Source organism: Camellia sinensis, chromosome 10 (assembly GCF_055761805.1).
Source record: "Camellia sinensis isolate YWXY chromosome 10, ASM5576180v1, whole genome shotgun sequence".
NCBI lineage: Eukaryota > Viridiplantae > Streptophyta > Magnoliopsida > Ericales > Theaceae > Camellia > Camellia sinensis.
In genome coordinates this window covers 170,272,240-170,284,589 of record NC_138970.1, presented here as the reverse complement: position 1 = coordinate 170,284,589, position 12,350 = coordinate 170,272,240, and the positions used below count along the sequence as shown (strand labels likewise).

Sequence of the window (12,350 nt, the reverse complement as noted above, 5' to 3'; positions counted from 1 at the left end):
AATTTATTATTTAAAATTTAATAAGTTTCAAGATTTATTTAAAAACATAAAATAATATTAATTATTCCCTATCAAGTGTCCTAGCATCACCCATAAAAATCAACAACACTAGCATTCCTGACTTATATATCCAGAAGTTATCCAGAAAAAGAAATCAGTATTTCAAATTTATTTTACCAACGAATCTCGCATTTCATCAATTGAATCTCCTCCAAATAAACACAATCGTAATAAATTATGAATTGATAATGATGGATTCATAATAGTTTTGAAAAAAAATCAGCCGCTACAATTGATGTTGTATGGCCCAAATAATTTATATATATTTTTACACAGTTTTCATAAAAAATTTAAAAAATCACTTAAAAAAATGATCAAACACCCCTAACTTTAAACAAAAAAGTCAGTGTACAAAATTCTCTTACGATAGCATCAGTTTAAAAGAATAGCAAATCTCCATTAGAAAAGCTCTCTAGAACTAATTTTTAAAAGCAGAAGACCCCATTTTTTTTTTTTTGAAAACACCTCTCTCTCTCTCTCTCTCTCTCTCTCTCTCTCTCTCTCACTCATAATTTGTATAAATTTGTGTCTCCAATCCGGCCAACCCCACAACATTCTCACTTCCCTTCCTCTTCTCTCCACCTCTAAAAAAACAAAACAATGGACAGGCATATGCACCTGACTCCTCTCCTCTTCTACTCCTTCCTGTACTTACTATCTTTAACTTCGAATGTAAGCTTTTTTCTATCTCTCTCTCTCTCTCTCTCTCTTCAAAAACATACATATATATATATATATATATATATTCTTTTAGTGTAGGCTACTTGTTAAGAATATATTCAATTTTCTTTTAATCACTTTAACTACTACAAAAAATATAAAAGACTATAAACTAGAAAGCACGGATACAGATACGAGATACGAATACGATATGATATGGATATAGCGATACAATAAAACTTAAAAAAGTAAGATACGGATACAGTTAGGATACGTTTTTAAAAAATAATAAATAAATAAATTATTACAGTGAGTTATACACATAAGTTCAAGAATGTTGACAAATCACAATAATTTTATAATGCAAAATACTAATTTTTAAGAATTGACTATTAATTTAAGCCAGTAGCTAGTTTAGTTTTTAAATTTTCAATAAGTTTTGCAAATATTTCATTTCAATATCAAGTCCAATATGTTGATATTATAATATCAAAACAATCCACAACTTGACTCTATGTTTTTTTCTTTTGTACTAATTAAAAATATTCTACGCAAGCTTATTTGCTTATTTATTTATTGATATTTAATTTTACTATTGTTATATTATATTATTAATCCTTATTTCTATGTAATTATAGGGGACATGCATGATACAATGAAGATATGTCAATTTGATGAATTCTATTACTTTAGCTTACTATGTTATTTTTATAAAAAAAAAAAACTAAGTAAAGTATTGTAAAAATATTCTATTTATTCTTGTAATTATATTATATATTGATGTTATGCAAGAAATGATATAATTCTAATTTCGTAAAAGAAGTAATACGTGACTTGGAGCATTTGATACTTTAAAATTAATTAAGAAGTATCCGATAATATGCGACTTGGAGCATCCGATACTTCAAAACTAAGTATCTGATACTTCAAAATTAATTAAGAAGTACCCGATACTTTTAATAAGTATCTGATACGTATCTGTAAGTATCCAAAGAATATCAGTATCCGATACGGATACGTCTCCCTATTTGAAGTATTCGTGCTTCATAAACTATAAATATATTTTTCTATAGACTAAAATATCCTCCCTTTTTTTTTTTTGTAAACATTTTTATCATAAAAGTAAATGTACTTTATTTTTAAATGACATTTGGTGTTTTTTTTTAATTTTTAATTGCCATTTTTTTCAATCATAATTAAATTATATGATGTAAAGAAAATAAATTTAAAAATTATAAGACCATTAGATGCTAATATATACATATATATATATATATATATATATTTTTAAAAAAAAACATTTTTTTTTTAATGAGTGATGAATTACATTTTGTTTTGATTGCGATAGAAAAAACAATCATCCGATAAGTTTCATTTTCTTTAGTGGTTTGATTCATACAAAATATTATAATAACATTTAATAAATTATAATTATTATAATACAATTCAAATACAACATACAATCAATCAAAGATACTGAAGCAAAATATCTAGAAAAATGCTAGAGACGGTCTATGAGGGCGTTTGATAAAATTAAAAATTAGAAATTAAAGACCGAAAATTAAGTATTGAAAACTGAATACTAAATTAAAATATCAAAAGTGTATTGATATTGAATTTGAATGACCATGTTATAGCATTTGTTTTAAATAAATTGATATTTCTTTATTGATTGATGTTATTAAATTTTTTTATATTTGTTAGTATAATTTTTCAATTTATTTTTTTTTACACTATATAATTTAATTATGATTGAAAATAAAAGATGTTTAACAATTAAACAAAAAGAAGCCAAGAGTTGTTATTTAAAAATAAAGGACATTTACTTTTATGAAAAAAATACATACACTCTATTATGAAAAGTATATAATGTTAAAATAGAAAAAAAAAATTGAGAAAAGAGTAGTTTAGGCTTGGTTTGGAAAGCACCCAAATAAGCTGTTCAGTGGCTTATTTCTACCGCATTATTTCTTTATTTATTTTTTTCTACTACGCCAGAAACGGTGCGTTTTGTTAATTTCTTTTAACTTTTTCTCTGCCGTATGTTTTCTAAGATTTATGGATTTATTTGAAGAAGAAGGTTTCTCTTCGGTCTACTTTGTAAGGTGAACGTCATTATTGGGTCTCTATGGCCCACTACGGTCTTATTTTGTTGATTCAAATCATTTAAGGTATGTTTAGTTTAAGTTTTGGAGATGAGTTTTAAAAAAAAAAAATTAGAAATTGTTTGGTTTGAGATTTTTCTTAAAAAAATTTCAAAATCACTTTCTCTCTCTTTCACATCAATTAATCACTTTTTCTCTCTCCTCTCTCTTTCTCAATCACTTTTTCTCTTTCACACATCTACTCAATTACAACAAAATATCAAATCATTCAAAACTCTAAAACTATTTTCAAAATATACAAGCAAACAAACCAAAATTTTTTTGAAAACAACTCTCTCAAATTTTTTTCAAAAACAACTCTCCCAAAAACAAACCAAACAAGCCCTTAATGTCTAAAGCTCATGGAGTACTTGATCCCTACAAAAATTATATTGATCAGATATCGATAGTCCAGATCATGTTTTGTCAATATTAAATATGATTTTAAAAATAAATTATTGACAAAATATGTTATGATTATATATTAATATCTAATTAATATAATTTTTATAAAAATAAAATATTTGATAAATTCTACATATTAAACAATTCAAATTATTAAAATAAAACCGGTAATGAGTTCATGATTCCAATAATAAAATCTACACCCCATTTAAAAGATGTCCGAAGTGTCATTTCCCACCACAATCACATGATGAAATTTGTGCATTTATAAAAAATGAATAGATATTTTTCGGTAATTGTCAATATAAAAAAAATACAATAATGCTAAATATTAAATAACTAAATCATGAAATGGATTACAAAACTATAATGGTTGAGTAAAATTTGTTCTGAGAAACTCTTTATAAATAAGTTTAATCTTAATCTTCGATCACATTCATTATGCAACCTCTTAGTGTTCCTAGCGTTGCTACAAAAAATTGGGTGTTTGAATTTTGTTTTTTATTGACTTATTTTTATTTTTAGTGAATTTTTATTTTTATTATTTTAAAAAAAATTTCGTTTGGTTTAGTTTTAGAATCATAATTTGAGTGTAGAGTTATGTTTTGAATTATGTGTTTTGAAAGGAGAAAACTTGTTTTGTTATGAGTTTCCAAAATAATTTTGAGTTGTATTTTGAAATTTATTGGATTTTTTTTAATATTTAAAAAATTCTTAATTTTAATTTTTTATCGTAAATATTTTTTATTGTAAATATTTAATTATTTTTTTAATGTGCGTTGTATTTACTACATGTGTGAGCTATATTTTTTTTAATTTAAAAATCTAAAATGAGTTGTATTTTTTTATTTTAAATATATAATTTTTATTTTAAATACTTTTTATTTTATATTTTATTTCTAAAATATTTTTAATATTTTTTAAAAAAAATTTTAAATTTTTTTAAAATTAAAAAGAAATTAGATTGCCCGTATATATATATATATATATATATATATATATATATCTAAATCATAACAAATTATTTGGCCAATACTTAAAAAAATAAAAAAAAATATATTTTTTCAAAAAAATAAAAAATAAAAAATATTTTTCTTCAAAAATAAAAATAAACAGAATATTTTTTGAAATTTTATATTTTTTCAAAAAAACTATAAAATAAAAAATAATTTTAAAGAATAAAATAAAAAAACTTTGATTTTTTTTTTAAATAGAATTTTGAAAAGAGTTTGATTATGAGTTTTGAATTGTGTATTTGGTTATGAGTTTGGAAAATAATTTTTGAATTGTGTATTTAGTTATGAGTTTTGAAATTTTTTGATTGGAAACACGATTCCAAAACTAAACCAAATATTACCTAAGTTTCTTGATTTTAACTGACAAGATGAATCGAAAAATTATTTATTTTTTAAAATTTCAAAAACAATTCAGAAAATACAAAAGTAAACTAAAAATAGTAGATTTTTTTTGTTTGAAAATTTTCAAAATTATTGCTTTTTCAATTTGTCTCATGTAGACAAGTCTAAAAAGTAATTTTTTTTCACCATGAGTCTCGTCTTAGTAATTTGAATTTTTTTATTTTGTAAGGATATTCATGTCTATCATTCACACAAAAAAAATTATGTAAATTTAATATTCGCAACTTAGTTAATTTATCATATTTTTCTAAAAAGAATAGATGGCAAGTGTATTTTTAAAAATAAATTATTTATTTTTTTAATGACAAATGTAATAAATTAAACTTACTATAATTATTGAATCAATCTAATTTTTTTTATATAAATAATATACATAGAGAATTATCACCGTAATTTGTTTTTATATAACTACTATACTATATATTATGTAAAATAATTGCTATATATGAATATAAAAGTACAACTATATTATATGGAAATGTTTAGAGACCCACTCTTATCTACCCTGAAAATTTTGGGTGAGTAATTATGTAACAGAGATTAATTTATGTAATGTGAGATTTATATTGGACTCATATATAGAATAAATTTGAACTATAAAAATAAGAATTCTGAATAATTTTTGAATCGAGTGATATTATATTATAAAATTTTGCAACATTGGAAGGGTTGATTGGGCACCGATGGACCGTTCAAGTGTACACAGCACAATGCTTTAAAATAGGAAAATGTTTGGTTGCTCAAATTTTTGTGGTTCAAATGGCTCAAATCTGTCAAAACGACGTCGTTTTACACTCAAAATCTGTCAAAACGACGTCGTTTTGACAGATTTGAGCCATTTGAGCCACAAAAATTTGAGCTACCTAGCATTGTCGTTTAAAATAAATAAATAAAAGTGCACACAACTACAAGAGGAAGTGTTTTTTGTTTTTTGTTTTTTTTTTGAACTAACAACATGATATCTAATTCTGTAGATTTTTTTTTTTTTTTTGAATCACATGTTTTTTAACTTTTTTAAATCACATAATTTCTTTATTTTTTACACATTTTTTTTTAAAAAGTCAAAAAAAATTTAAAAATTATCTTTTAACCTATTTCCTAAAATAAACCTTATTGGAACACAATGACTTGTCCAAAACGCTAGAGGTGTAATTTTGGTCCGTGGCCCACGGGTGACCCAAGGTGGGCCCGGCCCTTTAAGGCCTGTTTAAGTCGGAACTCAAGCCCAGCTTGAGGCCTTGGGCCAAGACTTGAGCCATCGTTTTGAAGCTTGTCCCCGCCCATGGGCTCAGCCCGCTTGGCCCGGCCCATCGTCCCGCTTAAGGCCTGCCCAAAATCCTGGCCCCAGACCCAGTGTTATTTTTAATGTAAAATAATAAAATTTTAATGGAGAAAGTAAAAAAAAATTGTTAGGCCCGCCCAAAGCCAGAGCCCAGAGGCCCGCCCCGAGGCCCCGTCCACTGGCCCGCCCAAATCCTAAATACCCTTGGGCATGGGCCTAATTTTCTGGCCCGTGTTCTGGCCCGTGGGCAAGCCCAGTCCGCTCCGATTATTGATTGGAGCCCGCAAGGCCGGACATGGGCCCGGGCCGGCCAGAGCCCAGATGGGCCAGACCGGGCCAAAATTACACCCCTACAAAACACCACCATTTCAGCAAGCAACAGTGACTGCTGTACAGTAGTGATTCCGTTTCCACACACCAAAAAAAAACAAAAAAAGAAAAGGGACCATATCCTTATCTATAATTAGATATAGGGTAAATTACACTGGCCTGGTTTGGCATGTGTAAAAAAAGACAAAAAGTTAAAAAGTTAACCCAAACAATTTAAACAATTTTTTAATACACATTTTTTGTCATAAAAAGTCAAAAAGTTAACTCAAATAATCATATTTTTTTTCTCAATTTTTTAGTCCAAAAAGTCAAAATGCACTTATTTAGGATACCTCAAACGACCCCTACTTTTTTGAACCCTACTTTTTTGAAGTTTTTGACAATTATAGAAATTTCTTTTTGTAGTTTTAATAATTATACTAATTTCTTTATTTTTGATACTATTATCAAGATTTTTTCAATCTATTGAGTTCGTACAAATAACGTTAGTTGGGTGTAAAAATGACCATTTTACTTTTTGATACCCATAAACCAAATAATTCATTATCAACATGGATAAATTACACTTACCTCTCCTAAGATTTTACATATATGTTATCAAAGACTCATATATATTTTGGTATTATTTAATAAAATTCTTAAATTTCATATAATATTAAATAATATTTAATACATTATTAAAATAATTTAATGGAAAAATTTTAATTATTATTGATAAAATATTTAAAAATAATCAATCTCTCTAAAATTAATATTAGATAACATGCTAATAATTTAATATAAAACTTATTTCACACTACATAAACAATGTAAAGTTTATCATTTTAAATAATGCATTTATTTTTTTTAAGTTGAAATAAATAGATTTATTTTTTTTCCGACAATTTGCATTACTTATTTATTCTTATGTAAAAAAAATTATTATTTTATCAATTCTCACAAATATATTATTATTAAATTTTAATTTTTATCTTTGGGTCATTAAACTTTTAGTTGATGCAAATTAAAAAAAAACGAAGGCTAATATTTTTTACATATTTAAAAAATTAAAAAAAAATATAGAAGTAAAAAAAATCTTACCTCTAGTGAGATTTCTAATAATTAAACCAAACTCATTCATTATCAATATTAATCTTAACGTTAAATGCACTAAATTTAATTTAACCAGTTATCCAGAAAGCAACCCAAGAGATGGGTGAATTGAGTTTCTTAATAAATTGTTAAATTAAGCAATTAACACAAATAAGAAACAAATAACAATATGAAACAATAAAGATGAGTAATAAATTGAAATTTAATCCAAATGAGAAATAAATCTGAAGCAATATAAATGAGACTAATAAAAATAAATTAAGCGAAGGAAAGAAAAGACAGAGCAAACACAGAATTTGTAATGGTTTGGCTCAAACCAAACTTATGTCCACTCCTCAAGGTCCTCTTTCAGATTTCGTCATTATTCGTCAAATAGAAATTACACTTCTAATTGTACAGGAGCTAGTGAACCTAAATGATTGATCAACCCCAATCACTCCAACCAACTAATTGTGAATCTTAGGCTAGTCACACCTAAAACCACTCACAAAAATATTAACTATTTTTTATAAGAAAAAAGATAAAGGATTGGAAACTCTTTTACAATAAAAATTCAAACACTCAACAGATTTCTCTCAAAGAAATTACAACTCAATAAAAATACATCACACAATATTTTAAGAACTCTTCAATATCACAAATAATTTTAAGAACTCTTCAATTCCTTTCATTTAAATTTTGACCGTTGCTTTGCTTCCATTCTTGTGCAAGAGTGCTGCTCAATTCAACAAGAAAAAAAAAAAAGAAAAACAAGAATAGAAATGCAAGTGATTTAAAGTCAAACAAACCCACCACTATGTGGGTTTTTTATTGAAATATATAACCTTATATAATATAAGTATTATTTTAAGAGATGTAAATTAAATTTATACTTTAAATTGGTGCAACATATATTAAAATGATAAAATTTATTTTCATATTTTATGTCAAATTATTAAAAAAAAAAAAACACACACACATTTTATAGAATAATATATTAGATATCATCAAAATCAAACCATAAGATTAACATATCCTATTAAACACATATGAAATTATTATTTATTTTTGATAATATTTTCAAAATATAAATGTAATTTCTTGACTCTATTTTTTTTCACAAGAAGTTTTTGAACTTTTATAAATAAAAAATAGAATAAAAATTCAACCATTAATGAATTTGAGAAATAAATTTTAAAATTTAATTTAATAAAAATAATTTAAATGAGATAAATAAAGATGGAGAAATAGATTTTAAGTATCATACATAACAAATTAATTTCGTATTTTATTATTCTCAAATAATTTCATCATTCAAGTAAAGATTAATTTTAATTTTAGGTGTAAGAATGATAAATTGTTTGAATTGTTTATTATTATCAACTTTCATTCTCTATCAATTAATTTTAATTTATTATAAGGCAAATATATTTTTTTTACTTCTATATTTATTTATTAATTTTTTTTAGTCATATAGGAAATATTAAACTGCATTTTTTATAAAAAAAAATATGTACTGGCTGAAAATTTAATGACTCAAAAATAAAAATAAAAATTTGAGCATAATATGTGATTGAGAAAAGATAAAATAATGTTTTTTTTATGTATGAATAAATAAGTAATGTAAATTACTAAGAAAAAATCCATTTATTTCAATTTCAAAAAAATAATTCAAATAATAAATGTATTACTTAAGACGATAAACTTTGCGCTGTTTACGTAGTGTGAAATAAGTCTTATATTAAATTATTAGAATGTTGCCGAACATTAATTTTAGAGAGATTGTTTATTTTTAAGTATTAGGGTTTTATTTAATATTGTATGAAATTTAAAAATTTTATTAAATAATACTAAAATATGTATGAGTCTTTGATAATATATATGCAAAACATCAAGGAAGTAAATGAAATTTCTCATTTGAATAGACAAGGTAACTGATCGATAATTTTGTTATTTTTGGTATTATAACATATGACATTAGCATGCCATTAGCAAATTATGTTAAACAGCTTAATAGGAGGGAATCTTGATAATAGTTTGAAAAATAAGAAAGATTAATATAATTATTGAAATTACAAAGGAGGTCTTTGTAATTATTAAAAACTTTTGGGAGGTAAATATAATTTATCCTAAGTTATATTTATAAGGAAAATGCTATAGACCTCAAATAATGTATCAAATTTCTTACCAAACCTCTCACATGGTGTAAGACCCACACAAACCCACATCTGTGTGGGTCTGATATCATATGAAAAAGGTTCAATAAAAAATTTGATAAATTATTTGTGATAACTCATATTTATAGGCTTTTATATATATATATATATATATATTATGGTAATAGAGGCGTTAAGAGAATTAATATATCCTTAAAACCCTTTTTGGAATGCGTTTTATATGATTTAATTTGCCAATGTAGGTGAGTGTCGCCGGCGCCGGCGCTGGCTTCAGCTCCGGCAAATCGCCTTCGGCTGGAGTGATAGTGAACCCATTCACAGCAAAAGCGTTTCTGATTCGTTATTGGAACAAACAGATCTCCAACACCTTGCCCAAACCATGGTTTCTTCTCAACAAGGCCTCCCCGTTGACAGCCGTGGAATCAGCGACTTTTTCAAAACTAGCCCATCAGAACGCCCTCTCCACTCGCCTCCTCTCCTTTTGTTCCTCGGCGAACCTCCTATGTTATCCCGATTCATCGGCGAGCCTCAAAGACCATGACAAAAACGTCAACTTCACATCCTACCTAAACCAGAACTTCTCCGACTACGGAAAGAGTCGAGTGGGCGGAGTCGACTCGTTTATGAACTACTCCGGCAATGACAACGTCATCTTCGACTCCTTCGATAAGTACAGCCAAGACAGTACCGGCCACGACGACAAGTTTACCAATTACGCCAATAGCACCAACGTTCCAGAGCAAACCTTCAAATCCTATGGTGCCGACGCAACCAGCGGCGCCGGTGATTTCAAGGCCTACAACAAGTTCGTCAACGAACCGAACCTGGACTTCGAATCCTACTCTGACGATGCGAACAGCCGTGACCAGTCGTTCGGTTCTTACTCCGACGAGACGAATTCCGGTAACCAATCGTTCTCGAGCTATGGAAAAAACGGAAATAGGTCTGTGAATGGGTTCAATAGTTATGGAAACGACTCGAATGTTATTGGGTCGAGCTTCAGTGGCTATGGCGAGTCTGGTAAAGGCGCGAACGATTCGTTCACTTCGTACGGGTCTAATGGAAATGTACCTGAAAACAATTTCAAGAATTATGGCCAAGGTGGTAAATCTGCAATTGATAGTTTTAGTAGTTATAGAAATCAATCGAATGTTGGTGATGATTCGTTTGAATCATACGACAAGGATTCAAAGGCTGGAAAGGTGAATTTCGTGAACTATGGAAAATCGTTCAACGAAGGTACAGATAAATTTACTGAGTATGGTAAGGGCAAATCGGGAAACACAATCGGGTTCAAAACCTATGGAGTTAACAACACCTTCAAAGACTACGCGAAGCAGGGTGTTTCATTTGCTGGATATATCAATGAAAGCTCTGGGAAACTGTCTTCGGTGATGGAGAGTGGCAAAGCTGTAAATAGACGGGTGGAGCCGGGTAAATTTTTTCGAGAAAGAATGCTCAAGACTGGAACTGTAATGCCAATGCCTGATATTCGCGATAAAATGACCAAAAGGTCGTTTTTGCCCCGGGTGATTTCATCGAAATTACCATTTTCGAGCTCGAAACTTTCTCATATGAGAGAAATCTTCCATGCTAGTAAGAACTCGAGCATGGAGAGTATACTCGCAGACACATTGAGCGAGTGTGAGAGGGCACCGAGCCATGGCGAGACCAAGCGGTGCGCGGGCTCGGCCGAGGACCTAATTGATTTTGCCATCTCGGTCTTGGGTCGAAATGTGGTGGTTCGAACGACCCAGAACACCAACGGGTCGAAACAGGACGTGATGATCGGGTTAGTCAAAGGAATCAATGGTGGGAAGGTGACGAAATCGGTGTCTTGTCATCAGAGTTTGTTTCCGTACTTGCTATATTATTGTCACTCAGTACCTAAGGTTCGGGTCTACGAAGCAGATATCTTGGACCCCAAAACTAAGGTCAAGATCAACCACGGAGTTGCCATCTGTCATGTGGATACATCCATTGGAGCGGGGGTCATGGAGCTTTCTTGGCTTTGGGTTCAGGTCCAGGGAAAATTGAGATCTGTCATTGGATCTTTGAGAATGATATGACTTGGTCTACGGCTGATTGACCCTGTAAAAGACAGTTTGTGTGTTTGTTTCAAATTGGGTGGGTTACAGGCCCGAGCCACTGTCCGACCCAAGAAAATGTACTTTTGGTTTTAATTTTTTAGCCAAAATGGTAGAGGGAAAAATTGTATGTTTGAAATAATTTTTTTACTTTTTTTGAAAAAAATATGTAATAAAATATTGTAATAAAATTAAAATGATTATTCTATCCTTGTTGACTTTTTAATTTTTAACTTTTTGACTTTTGAATAATTGAATTCAAAAGGCAAAATAATGGCTGTGTTTGGTTGTGTGTTCCAAACACATTTTCGCCCACTCAGTTGAGTGTAATGTTTGTTTTGACCTTTAAAATTGTAATTCCCCCATTACTTTTGAAAACTCCTTTTCAGGCAAGAAAATTTGGCTAACTCAGACGTTCGGCTTGTTAATCAGAACAGTGTTCGGTTTTTTTTTTTTTTTTTTCTTGAGCACTTGTTATTTTTATATTGTAAATAAAAAATATTTTCAGAATTTTTTTAATTTTTATATGAGTTTTGAATAGAATTTTAGATTGTGCATTTGGTTATGAGTTGTAAAGTTTTGAATCAAATAACTTTTTTGAGTTCAAAAACTCAAAACTTCCTCCAAAACTCAATTCAGAATTTATAAACAAACAAATTTTTCATATTCAAATCATAATTCCAAAACCTATAAACTCACAACTCTATTCTCAAATC

General features: G+C 28.1%; 1 pseudogene across 1 annotated transcript; it reads left to right on the top strand.

Annotated features, from left to right (window-relative positions):
• The first annotated feature begins 607 nt into the window (after window positions 1-607).
• On the top strand, window positions 608-11,844 carry LOC114282777 (polygalacturonase non-catalytic subunit AroGP2-like; annotated as a pseudogene). Its single transcript, XR_014342907.1, has 2 exons — window positions 608-732; window positions 9,790-11,844. The product of XR_014342907.1 is annotated as a polygalacturonase non-catalytic subunit AroGP2-like (transcript).
• Window positions 11,845-12,350: the final 506 nt, after the last annotated feature.